At 43.2% G+C, this 16,096-nt stretch overlaps 1 protein-coding gene across 5 annotated transcripts in view; it reads right to left on the bottom strand.

Moving 5' to 3' along the window:
- MGAT5 (alpha-1,6-mannosylglycoprotein 6-beta-N-acetylglucosaminyltransferase) overlaps window positions 1-13,418 on the bottom strand; it is a 120,965-nt gene extending 107,547 nt beyond the window's left edge. For 3 of the 5 annotated variants that reach the window (XR_014213400.1, XR_014213401.1, XM_082198286.1), the window contains exon 1: window positions 13,092-13,418. The gene's annotated coding sequence lies outside the window, so the exon portion shown is untranslated. Of the gene's footprint in view, window positions 1-12,374; window positions 12,484-12,678; window positions 12,700-13,091 lie in introns of those variants that run through there. The other 2 variants (XM_082198288.1, XM_082198287.1) reach the window with 2 other exon arrangements.
- Window positions 13,419-16,096: the final 2,678 nt, after the last annotated feature.

The following is a 16,096-nucleotide window of genomic DNA, read 5'->3' as shown; positions in this document are numbered from 1 at the left end:
TATTCTAGTTGGAATGCCCATACTTGTCTTGATTGACTTCATTGGCAATCATAGGCATGGTGCAGTCATCAGAACTACTTGTCTGTCCCCAAGCACATTCCACAGTATTGATAAGCAACAGCAGCAGTGATCTAAAAAGAATGAGACATGATTGACCAGCTCTTCTGTCACTGCGTTCAAACTTACAGCTTTCAAAAACCCAGCCTTTTTATAAAAAGGCTCCTGTTGGTGTCCAAACTTTTTTCAAAGAGGGCCAGATCTGATGAAGTGAAGGGCCGTGCAGGCCAACCAAAGGGCCAACCAAAGTTGTTAACCTTTTTTCAGGATTGAAGCTGTTGAGCTTTTTTTATGATTTTACCCCAAAGTTGTTGTTGAGCTTTTTAAGGGTTGAAGTTGTTGAGGTTTTTTAGGATTTTACCCCAATAAATAAACTGCCACAGGGACCAGATTGAACCAATTTGGCCCCCGAAATGGACTTTGGACATGACTTTGGACATTGCTCTTCCATATGTGCAAAAAGTAAAACTCATTGGCCAAGTGAGCAATCAAAACAAAAATGCCACTGGCTAAAAACTACTCAGAAATAGAAAGTACAACCAGAGACTCAACAGGAAAACAGAACGCACACCTACCTAACATAGTCAAAATAAAAAAAATTCCTTCCAGTAGCACCTTAAAGACCAACTAAGTTAGTTCTTGGTATGAGCTTTCGTGTGCATGCACACTTCTTCAGATACACACTAACTAAGAACTAACTTAGTTGGTCTTTAAGGTGCTACTGGAAGGATTTTTTTTTATTTTGACTATGGCAGACCAACACGGCTACCTATCTACTACCTAACATAGTGTCTCATTTATGTTCCTAGGAAAGTCACTGAAACTCATATGAATAACTTTTTCAGTAAGAATTACAAAAACTATTTAAAAGTTTGCCTGTATCTGTTCTTAAGCAGATCTGTATCTGTAAAAGCAGCCATTTATGTAAGGCTTTGTCTGTTTCTATAAATATTCCTTTACCAGAATATCTTAAGAATTCCATCTATTTATAATGTTCTCTGAGCATCCCTATTAATAGGAAGAAGGGTGTTTTTTGTTTTAGATTATTACACCACAATGGTCTCTCAGGCTATTTTAAAGGTCATTTTATTGGCCTTCATAATGCAAAATACAGAGGTAACATAGCTCTCAAATACTTCTTGACAAGAAATGAGGCCTGCTGATGCACTGAAGCCTAACAAGAGGCTAATTACCATCACCAACAGACAATAAGAACAGAACTGAGACCTTTATTTATAACTAAGATTCACTGCACCACAAGAGTCCAGAATACAAACTTGGAGGCCATTTTAATAACAACAACAACAACAACAACAACAATAATAGTGAAGTCAAAGGATTCAAAGGATTAAAACATGTAACATTTCACAAACACACTGACTCCCCCAGAGTCACATCCCAATTATGATATGGGAGGAAGAAATCTTCTTCCGGACTGTAATGTAGAAGGCTAAAATATTAAGAGCAACCTCCATATAAAAGTTAAGGAGGCATACAGCAATCCTTCATGAACCCTCTCGCATCCAGTTAGTTCTCCATTTGTTTTTCTTGAATACAGAAAATTATGATTGCAGATGTGAGTCCATATGCAGTGGTGTTAAACACATTCACATAAATGAACTTTAAACTTATTCCTTAAAAACCACATACTTGACTTACTTTCATTGCAGCTGTATCATGAAACAACTGGAAACAAACACAGCTAAACTAAAAGACACAACTTCTGGCCACCAGCCTTCAACAGATAACAAATATTAGATTATTAAAACAGAAGTAAATGACTATGCAATTTTATCTAATTAAGCAAGCACTCACACAGACTATGGATTCAGCTACATTAGTCAAAAAAACAACAGTTTGAATGTGTTATAAACATGCAACACCAGATGGTGCCATAGAGCAAAACAAATTTCTATGTTATTTTTACATAGCTTTTTTCCCCCTTTAGTTTCAACGATTTAATTTCTGAGTTATTTATAGCAGGGTTTTTCCCTGTGTGTAGATCCACCCTATGAACACTTTAGCAGACCAACAGGTTTACAAGAAGACAATACTTTTTGTATTGTCAACTTATCTGCAATGCAAATTTTCCTCAAGTGTCAGCAATTGATTAGGTGGGACATAGTATGAAGGTACATAACTGAGTGGGAGGCTGCATGGGTAACCCATGTATCTGCCTGAATATGAACAGAATAAAGAATAATTCCAATCTATTATAGTGGAACCCCTTATTTACATCACAGGCTCCTGTTTCTATTCTAGCTTATTTTGGCTTCTACTTGTGTTACCCATAATGAACCACACCCAAAAGCCCAACACCAGAAATTGCATAAGAAAACTGCATGAAATATGAAAAGAAAAGTGAATCATCTGCACAGTTTACAAACTGCTTCTACTTGGAACCTTGTATTGCAACCAATCAAGTATTCATATGTTCTGTATAAATGCATATAACCTGAGTACGCTAATTTGCTCAGTCCATGACATCATGACCCATTCATCAACATCCCTGTAGCAGTATCATAGCTTTTAACAAACTTCATTATGCTTTTTTTTAATAAATAAAAAGGTACACAAAAGGAACAGGTTTACATTTAATTGAATAAGCATACACTCAGTTCTTTGTAAATGAAAAAAGGCAAGCACTCTGCTTAAAATATGGAGGATTGAGGCAAGGCTAATCAATCATCACAGGATTTGCATATAGCTAAATATGTCTTTTTCACAGCAAAGCTAATGGGAAGAAAAGAAGTCAGGGTCTGTTTTTAAAGTCAGTTTGTAGGCATCCCAGTTGGCATATTGATTACCTGCTTAATTTTGACAACTTCATTTTGTAGATGCATAGATCTGTACTGTTCTCAGCACACACTATTACTTATAAATTGCTTCTGCTCAGTGAAATCCTAAATGAAACACAACCAACTTCCCAGGGAACCTCACCATAAATAACCTGCTCCAGGTCTATGTCATTAGGGTTGCCATATTTCAAAAAGTAAAAACCAGGACACCCCGAAACTTTTTAGTTTTTAGGAAGACCCCAAAAATTGCCCAAAAGGCGCAATTTGTTGATTGACTTGCCTAAGAAAGTGCCACATTTCAGAAGGTGATCCTTCATTTAAACAAGCATGCATCTTCTTGCTCAAACATTACATGATACAGCGTACAGTGAAAGCACTATGCAAGTAAGGCAAGAAATATACAAACAACCCCTTTCCCAATTTCACTGCAGTATGGAAAAAAACAGTTGACTCAACAGTTCCCAGTAAAGCAAAGGACATCATTCCTGATCATATTCTGTATGCAAGCTTCTGGAAACATATGACTAGTTACTGTTGAAACAGAATGGCAGATTAAGAATGTCCAGATCATTCGAGCAAAGTTAATTTTTAGAACACTAAATAGATAAGGGTTTGATAGGGGAGTATATGATTGCATGTTTGTGTGCAGCCAAAGCTGTCTGGCCCAAAGTTGCTGCAGAAGACTCATCAAAGGCAACAGGTGCTACTTTCTTCTTTTGCCTCTCAGGCTCTGTATCCTCTCTGAAAAGGGTTTGGCAGAATGGGAAAACAGATTTAGAGTGATATATATTTGTAGGATATTTTGAATTTATTTTATTTACTTATCAATTTTATATACTTCCCCTCATCTGAGGATCAAAGGGCAGTTTACAGTATAAAAATAATGGGGGGTGGAGGAATCCACCCCAGTTTAAAAGGCCATAGATTGTTTAATTAGCCAAAGGTCATGGAGAAGAAGAATGTTTTTGCCTGATGCCTTAATAGATGTAAAGAAGGTGCAAACCTCCCTGAGGAAAGCATTCCACAAATGGGGAGCCACAGAAGAAAGTCCATTCATGAGTTGCTACTCCAGACCTCTCACGGAGGAGAGACACAAAAAGAAAAGCCTCAGGTGATGATCACAGAGTAATCACAGAGTAATGTAAAAGGAGGACAGGCTACATTGGAGAGCCAGTGTGGTGTAGTGGTTAAGAGCAGTAGTCTCGTAATCTGGGGAACCGGGTTCGCGCCTCCGCTCCTCCACATGCAGCTGCTGGGTGACCTTGGGCCAGTCACACTTCTCTGAAGTCTCTCAGCCCCACTCACCTCACAGAGTGTTTGTTGTGGGGGAGGAAGGGAAAGGAGAATGTTAGCCGCTTTGAGACTCCTTAAAAGGGAGTGAAAGGCGGGATATCAAATCCAAACTCTTCTTCTTCTTCTTCTACATTCTTTCCTACTGAGGCCCCCTGCATCACACACACCAAGAATCTGTTCTGGGGGACTAAGGGGTTCAGCATGGAAGGTGGTACAAGGTAAGGAGAAGTTGGAGAGACAGACAAAAAACCACTTCACCATTAGCAAAGCTGCAATTCAAGGGTCACAAATTGATTGCAATTCAATATTTCCAACGAAAGCTGTAAATAAAGTGTACTCAAAGATGAATACTGGAGGAAACTGTCACTTTTCTCTAGTTCCAGGTCCATATATAAGGGTTGTTTGATCATATTTTCCAACTTCACCGGTAATTTCACATAAAGTCCTCTAGCACAGTTTTCCCCAACCTTGTGCCCTCAGATGTTGTTGGACTTCCAACTCTCACCATCCCTTACTATTAGCTAAGATGGTTGAGGATGGTTGGGGTTGTAGTCCATCAACATCCTGGAATTCCAATTTTAAGAACTCTGCTCTAGGACAAATAAACTTTCAGAATACATTTATTCTAACACTGAGAGGTGTGTTCATGCTTCGCATGCCAAGAGTTCCAGGCTCAATCCGTTGCATCCCCAGGTAGGCTGTGAAATTATGCAGCCTGAATCTGTAGAGAGCTACTTCCAGTCAGTACTGAGGATACTGATTAGTATTCTGGCATGGTATAAGGCAGCTAACTCATGTTCCCTTGACCACAGGAATGTTTTCCTGCTACCTGTTCCATCCCTGCAAATCAGAAGGCTCTGGATATCCATCCTTGGGACGGAGGAGGGTCTCATCACTACTGATGAGTTGTCACACCTTTTCTCATCTGGATTTTAGTTTATTCTGAGGCATTTCAAATATCTTTTTGTTTTCAGCTGCTCCTGCTTTAAGCTGCTAGGAAAACTGTCCTTAAATGATGTCTAAATTATCTATAATTGAATTCTTTTCAATAAAACTACTTGTTACCAAAAAAACCAACCCCCAAATTACAAAGATATCCAATGTTAAGTCACACTTTTAGTAAATATCAAAGAATTTAAGTAGCTTAGTTCAATATTGCCCTTAGATCAGGCATAGGCAAACTTGGCCCTCCAGATGTTTTGGGACTACAACTCCCATGATCCCTAGCTAACAGGAACAGTGGTCAGGGATGATGGGAGTTGTAGTCCTAAAACATCTGGAGGGCTGAGTTTGCCTATGCCTGCCTTAGATTAATAAGACCAGTCATTTTATTATTTTAAAATTAAGGATGTACAAATTTGATTTCTCTAACTGGAGGAGTAGAGTCACTGAAATCAATGGATTCAGGTAATTTAGTTGGATATTACTCATAGATTAGAAGCATCATTTATAGAATGCTACCAGCTGTCTCTTTTCTTGAAAAAATTAAGAATGTACTTTCCCCCCCTCTAGCAGGAAAATATCTCTCTAAAGAGGGTTGTACAACACTGCAACATGTGACCTGGCCATTTTTCAGTCTGGCCCTGGGATTCCATTACTGAGTTTTCATCAACATGTACCATACTGCCAGTCTCATAAAGTCAGTGCCATCCTTTTAACAACATTTTGGACTCTGCCTCCTTCATCTTTTTATCTTTTCTCTAATTATCTTAACAGGAAAGTAGTACTGAAATTCAGAAAATACACTGGTGCTAAGACAGACGTACCAGGCTAGTTGCCTAGATAGCGTGACAGACAACCGAGAGCCTATGTTTGGATGATGACTAGCATACGGATTTCTTCAGAATCTCAACTTTCTGGTTGCGAAATGTGTCTCCAGCGCTTAAGTTCCTTAGGCGAACATGCCCTTAGCGACTTCGCCCAAATTGCAACAACTGTGGCAGAACACAGCTACTCTGTAATGGCTAGCAAGAAACTCTTTGGTCAAAGGAATATAATTACAAAAAGTCTAGATTGTGGTGCCGGAAATGCAACCAGAACTCAGAGTGGGGAGAAGCCATCTGACTGTAGACTGTGGTGTATCTACAGGCATTCTGTTCAAGTGCAGAACCTGGTCTCTGGCAAGTGACTTCAGCAAGTTGCTAGCCATATGTACTGCATTCAAAAATGGGGCCCAAATTGCCTTGGCGTCAATGTCAGCGATTTATGGCACATGTGACTGCCTCTGCAACCTTGTAAATCTAATCAGGCAGATACTAATCAGGTACCCTTTGTGGAGCAGAAACCAAGAAAGCTGGCCCACTCCAGTTACTAGGCACATTTGTAGGCTCCTCCCCTATAATAATTTTTTAAAATCCACAAAAATGAACTCTTCATAATTTATATAAGACAATATACTGTGAACCATACCAAAAATGATCACACAAGCATGCAAAACAGTTGTGTTAAACACCTACTACTATGCTGCTCTGATCTGTGCCAAATTTTGTAATTATGTCTAACCTTCATATTTTCATTACATTTTAAAGAAACAGGACAAAGACTCCCAATACTTGGAATATTACTTTGTTCTTCTCTTTACAAGCTTATATCTGTCCATTAGGCTCCTAAGAATCTCAATGAGGCTTACAACACACACACACACACACACACACACACACACGGCAAAAAAAACAAAACAAAACACACACTACCTAATAAAGCTAATGATTCAAGAAAAACAGAGCAACAGAGACTTAACTCCAGTAGTACAAATGCATAATCAGATGGATAGCTCACAGGCACAACACAGAAATTTTATGTAATGTCACCTCTGTCACAACATTTTAATTCTCTTTTTTGTATGGACACCTACTGTCTTAAAATGCTCTTGTTGCAATCTTTGATGGATGCCATAACAAAATTAATTCGTTACTTGATTTAATAGATAGTTAAGTATTGGCTCTTGTTGATGCAATTTCCAGAATTTGAAGTTTGGAAATCGTGTTCTAATTATGCATTTCTATATTACACTTGGTATTATATTTTGCAAGCCACCTTGAGCAAGGACTTTCAAGGTAGGGTAAGCACTAGGCAGGTTCATAGAGTCAAAGAACTGTAGAGTTGGAAGCAGTGTTAGAAACTGATATGAAAGCTAGGAGCTAAATGACACCTTAAACGTAGGTTACGGGCGCAACAACGGAATGTCTAGACACAAGTTTTTATAACAAGAATACAAAGCTGAAAATGAATGAACGACAGCTAAAATATTATGCTCATTTTTCAAGTGGTCTAGTCCTTCAACTGCCCCCCCCCCAATATTCTTAAGAGGGTCTCTCCTCCAGCCTTCAGAGAGTAGCTGGAAGTGCAGAGGCAGGAAAAGGTCCTCCTTTCCTTCCACTCTGCAGTTTTAATATGAAATCTTAGGTCTAGTACTGCGCCCAGTGCTCAGAAACTGCTCGCACTAATGAAATTCCCTGTCGCAAAATGCGCCTAGAACAATAGGAGTTTTGAACACTGGTTGGAAGGGCCCCGAAGGGTAACCCTAGTCCAACTCCCTGAAATGCAGGGATCTCAACTCTCCAAAACAACAGTTTTCTTGGAGACTTAGGGGAAGCCCTGTGAAAGGACTTCTTTCTGCAAAATGGGGTTTTCTCCAATCTCTCGCCCCTATGCACTCCCTGAATTTGGTTCAGGGAAGTCTGAAGAACTCCCAGTAGAACAGTACACAGGGAGAGGAGGGGGGGCTTATTATGCCTGACAAACTGAGATGCGCCTTAATGGCTGTCTTCATTATCAATCAAATATCAAGGATGATGGAAAAGGAACTTAACAGTTGGGTTTTTTTATTTTAAAAAAACCCCCTCACTTGGAAATTTACTACTGTTTTCACACAAATGATAGACATGGAGGAGTTTACCAATGACTGTTAGTCAAGCTACGGCAACAGGGCTTTCCTATGCAGAAGGGCAGCATACCAGAAACTGAAGACAAACAAGAGATAGCCGCTGCATTCATCCCACACTGATATCTAGTCAAGAACCCACTGATATCTAGTCAAGCTCTGTTAAAAGCAGGAAGTTGGGTTAGTTAGCCCTGTTCGGCTCCATCAAGGCAGTTATGATTGCATCTCACAGCAGCACCAGGAAGATTTTTGAAGAATCCATAGGCTTTCACCTTCCTTACACTAATGCCATGTATGCATTACTGTATGCTGTCTGTACTGAACAGATTTGTCTCACTTTGGAGAATCAGAATATCAGCATTCTACCACACCATTAGTACCTCAGTCAAATATATTAGGCAAGCATATCCAATATGAGACTGTTGCTACATGTAGACCTAAGGAACAAAACAGAGCATGTTAACATTTCCATAACTAAATTTAATTACGATCAACTGGAGTTTCCCCATCAACTCCAAAGGGTGTTGGGTCATATTTTCTCTCTCTCTTTCCTCAAAAGACAAAAATAAATAAATACAGCTGTGGGAATTATTATGTCACAGTGTAGACAAATCACATTTCTCATGCCATCACATCTGCCAACACAGTCCCTTGGCATCCCCACCTCTGTTCAAGAAAACAACAGAAGATGAACATGTACAAGCAGCAATAATTCATCTAACATGTAGAATTTTGGTTTTATCAGCACAGAGAGCTATGATATTTACATGCATTCAAGCTGACAGACTTTTAGGATCTAGGATGGGGGGAAATGATTCTGAGGAGACAAGACGTGCAAGAAAGATTATAGCTGTCTCAATCCTATCCATGTCAACTCACTGAGTTCAGCTAAGCTTACTCCAGGGAAAAGGATACAGGAGTGCAGCCTTAGGCACAGTCTCATTTTTATTTATTATTTTGTATCCTTCAGCAACCAGACATCTGATTCCCCCCCCCCCAGCTCTATTCTGAAGATAGCATGACTGAACACTTATGGGGATGTCCAAGAGACTGTGGGGAGATTTGAGGGGTTCAGACCACAGTACTTTTGAACTCAAGCAGTGCAGCACAATAAGACATTTATCTATAATGTGCAGAAAGCCTGATACACTAGACACACTGAATGGGTAACTAATTAATAATTTTTTCTACTTCCAATAAGGTTTGTTTTAAGATGAAAACATCTATAAATTTGTATTGTAGCATTATTATTACTTAAACCCTATTTTCTAACAGATGAATAAATTACGCTTCACTTTTATTAACTATACAAACTATATTACTGTGCCTCAATGTGCAAGGTTTAGGAAATATATTAATGGAGGATTTAAACCATTAAATAATTTTTGATGAATTTCAATAGGGAAAAATGTAAGGTTCTACACTTAGACATGAACCAGTTGCACAAATACAAGATGGGGGACACCTGAATTGCCATGTGAAAAGGATATAAGGATCCTAGAAAACCACGAGCTTAACATGCTTTAACAGTGCGAAGCAGCAGCAAAAAAAGCTAATGCTATTTTAAGCTGCATTTAGTGTCCCGATCAAGGGAAGTAATACTCTTGCTCTATTGTGCCTTGGGAGTTATTGTGTCCAGTTATGGGCATCACAATTTAAGGAGGAAATTGACAAGCTGGAATGTGTGTAGATGAGGCTGACCAAGATTATAAAGGGTCTGGAAACCAAGCCTTAGGAGGAATGGTTGAGGGAACTGGGTATGTTTAGCCTGGTAAAAAGAAGACTAGGAAGAGATGTGATAGCCATCTTCAAATATCTTAAGGACTGTCAAATGGAAGATTGAACAAGCTTGTTTTCTCCTGCTCTGGAGGGTAGGACTCAAACCAAGGGGTTCAAGGTACAAGAAAGGAGATTCCAACTAAACAAGACAATTAACTTTCTGGCAGTAAGAGCTGCTCGACAGTGAAATGGACTTCCTTGGGAGGTTGTGGACTCTCCTTCCTTGGTGGTTTTTAGGTAGAGGTTAGATGGCAATCTGTCATGTATGATCTAGTTGAGATTCAAGCATTGCAGGGGGTTGGACTAAATCACTCTTGGATTCTTTTCCAACTCTACAATTCTATAAATTTTTAATCTCTACCGCTCTCCCCACTAAAAAACATATAGGTCCTGATACAGCCTTCCACGAGCAATCAGAACACCTGTGGACCTTTGTGAGAAATTTGCATATACAAGGAATACAGAATCAGACCAATAAGCTACTGTTTAAGTTACGGCACACAATTCAAAGAGTCCTCACCATTAAAGCATAATCACAGCATGCCAAAATGAACCATCCTTTCAAAATCACAAACATTTTGGAGCACTCTACCAACTTCACATTTTGGGATGCTTATATACCTCTGATTTGCAGTGGATAAGTTTAAGCAAACTTGAGGCTAAATACAGAAGTCAGTCAATACCACAAAGTTATTTTCTACTTCAACACTAAAAGCCAGTGTTCCCACTCATTGTGTTCTGTGCAATGTTCCTCTCACAGAGCATAATAAACCTTTTGGCCATCCTTGCCTAGGAAAACACAAGTATACCTCATTATCTTTTATCGAGAGTATGCTTGCTCTCCCTGCATTGTTTACTGTCATTTCATGCTGTGCTATATTTGAATTCCACTGTGGAATGAACCCATCTCACTGCTCTTTTCCATTCTGTATAAAATTATCATTTATATTAGCAAAAAAAGTGACAGCATGCTACACTGGACTTGGGAATTTTAATGCCCAGATTTAACATTCTGGCTTTGCCATATTTAGCATGAAGTGTGCTACATTCTGAAGTAGCTTTAGGTATGGTGCCACTGTGGCATTACTACCCAGCAACAGAGGGAATAGAAATTTAATAAATAATAACAACAATATATGACCTTTTAAACTATGTGCGGGGTGAGAAGCTTATTGTTTTTGTTTGTTACTATGCTATATATTTTTGTGTTTTTATACTGTAAACCACCCTATGATTGGATGAAGGGCAGTATAAAAATTCAGTATAAAATGTCAATGTAATGTTGACATGCCAAGTTTGCTGGTGTGGCCAATTCCCACCCCCTAGCCATACATACAGACACATGTCATTTCCAATAGCACAAAGAGAGCTATTACAACCACCAGACAACAGCTGTAGGTGCCTTTCAGTGACCTCAGGTTCCCTATGGACTTCCTAGCCACATATTTGTGTGTTTGTGTGTTGGGAGACAATAGCTTTAGGGAAATTCAAACTCTGGCTGAGCAGCTGAATTTCTGAATCCACCCTGAGTCTCTTCCAGAAGCGCAAAGAAGTGCTCTTCCTGAAGAGCAAAGAAAAGCTTGAAGTGCACACAGTAGGGGACACACGCACCAGGCCCCTTTGTTCCTGCACATACCTCCAATGCAAATGCTTTGACATTAAGGCTGGGTATAAATGCAGCAGATGAATGATAGTCCCCTGCAACACACACACACCTCCCATCTCTCACTACAATCTCAGGGAAGCATCACATAATCCAGCAGCCCAAAGGGAAGGCAGGGTGGGTAAAAGAAGGCCAACAAGTGTTCCTTCTGCTGGGTGACACAGAAAAAAAAGGCACTGCAGCCATCCCTCAGGGCCATGAAGATACTTGGCGGAGTATCTTTACTGGCAAAAGCTGCATCCCTCCCTGGGAAATTGGGCCGGGAACATCACCACCAGCTTGTTGGCACTGGGAGGTGGGGGGGAGGGAAGAGAACAGGAGAAAAAAGACTTTTCTTTCATGGAAGACCAATAATAGCTGTCTACAAAGACAAAGGCTGGAAGCAAACAGCGGTGCACGTTAGGAACCAGAGCCTGAAAAAGCCAGGAAGAGAGGCAAGGGGGCTCCCTCATCCCACCGAAACACTTTCATATATCCCAGTAATAATGTTTACTATATTCCCTCAAGAAAAGATAGCAAGGTGGCAGACTCTGCTCAGGGGGACGCACAAGGCAGGGGAGCGAAACTCGAGCCTGGTGCCCACCCGCCCCAAAAACCGTCACACCAAGGGAAAAGGCCCCTTAGTAGGAGGCAGACGAAAAGGGCTGGAGCATTTGCTTTGCGTACAGAATGTCCCAGGTTCGATCCCCGGCATCCCCAAGCAGGGAGAGGCGCTGCACGTCAATGGGGACCGACCTGGCCCAATGGCCTGACTCCCGCGTAAGGCAGCTTCCCAGGTTCCAACCTGGAAAGTAGACGCAGGTGTGGCAACCTGTTCCCCATATCTCGTGGCCAGGAAGAACGGGGAGAAGCAATTACTGTTCTAATGATAGGAAAAAGCCCCCCCCCCCGTTGGTCTTACCCGCCTGACAAAAGCCGAGGAGAGAAAAGGGACCGGATAACACACCCTCGTCGTCCACACTGACAGGGAGGGAGAGGGAGATACCCGAGCAGGGAAGTGACTGTGCACCGGACGCGGCCACCACGCGGGACGCGCTGGAGAGCAGGAAGCAGAAGCCACCTAGTCCCTCATCCATTCCTCCGTCGAGAGAGGAGCGCCCTGGCAAAGCTGCTCTGCCTCCAGAAGGCAAGCGAGGGCGAAGCAGCATTTTAACCGCGCTCTCCACCCTATAGGCGCAGGCAGGCAAGCAAAGGAGCAGACCTACCCCTCTGCCCGCCTCTGCTCCGGCACACGAGGCGGAATAGTACGCTCTTTCTTCCACCGCTCTCCACCCCCCTCCGCGTAAATGCGGGCGAGGAAAGGCGAACTGCTTCCATCCTGACCACACAGAGAGAGGTGGGGGCGGCGGGAGAGAGGAGAGGAGCAGCACGTTTAACTACGGCGGAGTAAGGAGGGAGGGGAGACGGAGCCACGGCACTCCGCTCCCCCCCCGCCCCCCGTAGTCCTTCCCCGGCGCCCGGCAACGCCGTTGCACACCCCGCCGGGCCCTCGCGGCGCTGCGAGAAGCCGCGTTTCCAAGCGAGCTTCCCGGTGCTGCTCTCGGGTTACACGGGGGCAGAGCAGAGTGGAGCAGAGAGAGAGACAGAGAGAGACAAGCCCCGCAACCCCGCCGCTTACCAGCTTCGCCGGCGAGTCGCCCCGCCGCCCTCCTCGCCCATCCTACTCTCCCAAGCGCGGCCGGGGCTTGGCCCCCCCGCCGAATTGGCGGGGAGGCCGGACCTGGAGCAACGCAGTAGTGGCGTCGGAGGCGGCGGCGCTCGGCGCTCGGCTTCTTCCAAGGGCCAGGCTGGCTACTGCAGCGCCCGAACCCCGCGCGGAGCGGCCCGTGCTCGGCGGCTCCTTGTGCGCCGGCTCCTGCGGCAGGGTCAAGGAGCCCGGGCCGAGCAGGGAGCGTCTACGAGCCTCCCGCCCGGCCGGGAGCGTGTATAGCAGCCTCGCCTCGCCGGAGAGCCAGGGAGCGTTTGCAAAGTGCCCACCCTGGCGGCGAGCGCGCGGAAACGAAAACAACAAGGGGCGGGGGGGGGGGAGAGAGAGCCGTCTGCCGCGAAAGAAAGGGAGCGTCTCCAAAGTGCCACACTCGTATCCACCGGCCTGGGAGAAAGACCGCAGCAAATCAGGACACGTGAGAGAAAGAGGCTCTTGGCAGGCCTCTACTGAGGCGCATGACACCGTGTGAGCGTTTGGCTGCCGCGTTGTTGTCGTTTTAATGTGCCGAGCGGCAGCACGTCCCACATTGCTCCAGAAAGTCCTCAGCAGGAAGGGGTTAAATCCTTTATCTCTGTGTGTAAAACAACACTGCATGAGCAGGAAGCATCTGCAGCTTCCCGGGTCCCGTTGCCCAGGAAAACCTCCCCACAAAACCCTCTCCGTTTACGGTTGCAAAAGTCCCCGCCTAGCCGACGAGACGGCCGGGCATCATTGACACATAATACGGTTAGATAAACCTAAAACTTCCCGCTCTCGCTCCCCTCCTTTTTTTTAAAGCACAGACATTCATAGATTTCCCGTCTGCTGGCCACGGCCCCAAAGCGGCTAGAGGCAACCCAATGGACTGCTCTGCAGTGCAGGGTTTCGTACCTTAATAGGTACCAAGGCATAAACTTCAAATGATGCATGCACGAAGATTACGTGCACAATGCACGGCAGTGGAAAACGCATAACCACAATGACAGATAGGAGCTTTCTGAGTAAATACCCATTACAGAACGAGAAGTGGGAAGTTTGGTGAGAGCCTGATTTAGAACCAGCGACGACCCTGTATTGCAGCTCCCCACGCATTAAAGGCTCACACGCCTGACAACTGTTAACACGTGGTGGATGAGCGACCGGCTCAAATATCACATTTCCATACCACTTCAACAAGCAAATACCAACCCCTAAATGCAATGCTTTCCAATTCAGTCAGTTGACACAATCAGCTGCCAGACATCATCTACTGAATAACTGTGGTACAAATGGCCACCCCAAAACTTTTTTGAAGAATGCCTGGGGGTGTTTCGCATGGTAATGCATTGCAAGCATTGTTCACAAGTGAGGTGATACAGATATAGACCCTCCCATGTGTAGTGCAAGAGGGAATCCTGACCAATTAGAATCAGTGGTTGGAAGGGACCCTGATGATCATCTGGCCCAATCCCTTGCGATGCAGACCCCATCCTCCTGTCACTGGTGTCACTGCCGTTCACTTGGACATGGTGGCGGCAATGGTGGCTGGTTCCATTGCAAGGAGACCAGCAGCAGGTGGAGCCAGAGCTAATGGCAGGCAACACCCACCAATTCTAGTTTTGCCCCTCCCCTTCCCCTTCCCTGCTGAGCTCTGGATTGACTAAGGAAGAGGAAGGTGGCAGCTAGAGCAAGCAGGTGGAGGCTGCCTAAAATCAGACTGAGGTTGGTGGGAGGGGCAGAGACAAAGTGAATCAGGATGCGGCAGGGGCATCATGGCAGGGGCTTCATGGTGTGAAGACCCCTTCACACCATGTCTTGGTCCAGATATGGCTCAATCAGTCATGCCAAGCCAAACTACATGACAAACGTCGCACCTAGTTTGACTCTTACAGCAGAGTAACCCTTCAGATGTTGTCAGACTACAACTACCATAAATTTCTGATCATTGGTCTTGCTGGCTGTGAATCATGACAGCTGTAGCCCACCAACATCTAGAGGGCACCATGTTGCCCATTCGTGCTGCAGAAGAAAATAAGGACAATGGAGAGAAAGAGAAGCGAGATCTTAATGATGTGGAAAGAGGAGAAAACAAGCTTCTTGGCATCTCTAGCACCTTACGCATCAGTTGCCAGGTCCTATTTTTGGGATGTCAATGTCAGCTTTGTGTCAGGGTTGCACCTTGTGATATATACTTTAAAAGTTATTAACAGCCAACATTAGTCATATTCAGAGTAGACAAACTGATTTAAGTGAGTCTACTCCCAGTATGACTAATGTTGGCTATATATACTGTTCTTTAAGCCATCAATTAAAATAGTCTCCATTTTTTCAAAGTGGTCTGAAATACAGCCATCAAGAAAGCAGATCAAGCAAGGATAAGTTCAGTGTCATTTATATGGAAGAGTCCTATTAACATATATGAATCTTATCCTCTCCCGATGGAATTTATAACCTTTTCTGTTAGAGTGTTTGCCAGCTGTTAATAGTTCTTGCAGTCATATTTGTGCAGTTAGGTGCACAGGAGCCCTCTGAAATCAATGAATCTAACTCTGCATTGGGCTTGTCTGATAAAAGACAGTTTAAAACGATCAATGGCTTAGACGAAAAGGGTGGCTAGGGTATAAATGAGACATCACTCTTACTATCTGGCAGCCTGAGATTTCAAAATAATATCTTTCTGTATCGATTGCTCAACGATTAAAATGTAAGATGTGTGTTTCATCATATTTCCGTTATAGATTTGCCACATTCCTCTATGAATACTATATGGTGATACTCCAAGACATAAATTTCAATGCTAAAGATGTTATAGGCCTGTCACTAACTGTAAGACACTGTTACCCAGACCTATATATTGATACTGTAGAGAATGATCAGAGCATGTAAATTTGATCAGACCTTTACAGACAGGGGCCTGTAAGCTAAACTGCTAGTGATTTCACAGCAAAAAAAGAAAA

The sequence above is a fragment of the Podarcis vaucheri genome (assembly GCF_965113315.1).
Source record: "Podarcis vaucheri genome assembly, chromosome: 1".
NCBI classification, from domain to species: domain Eukaryota; kingdom Metazoa; phylum Chordata; class Lepidosauria; order Squamata; family Lacertidae; genus Podarcis; species Podarcis vaucheri.
This window is presented reverse-complemented; position numbering and strand designations above follow the sequence as displayed.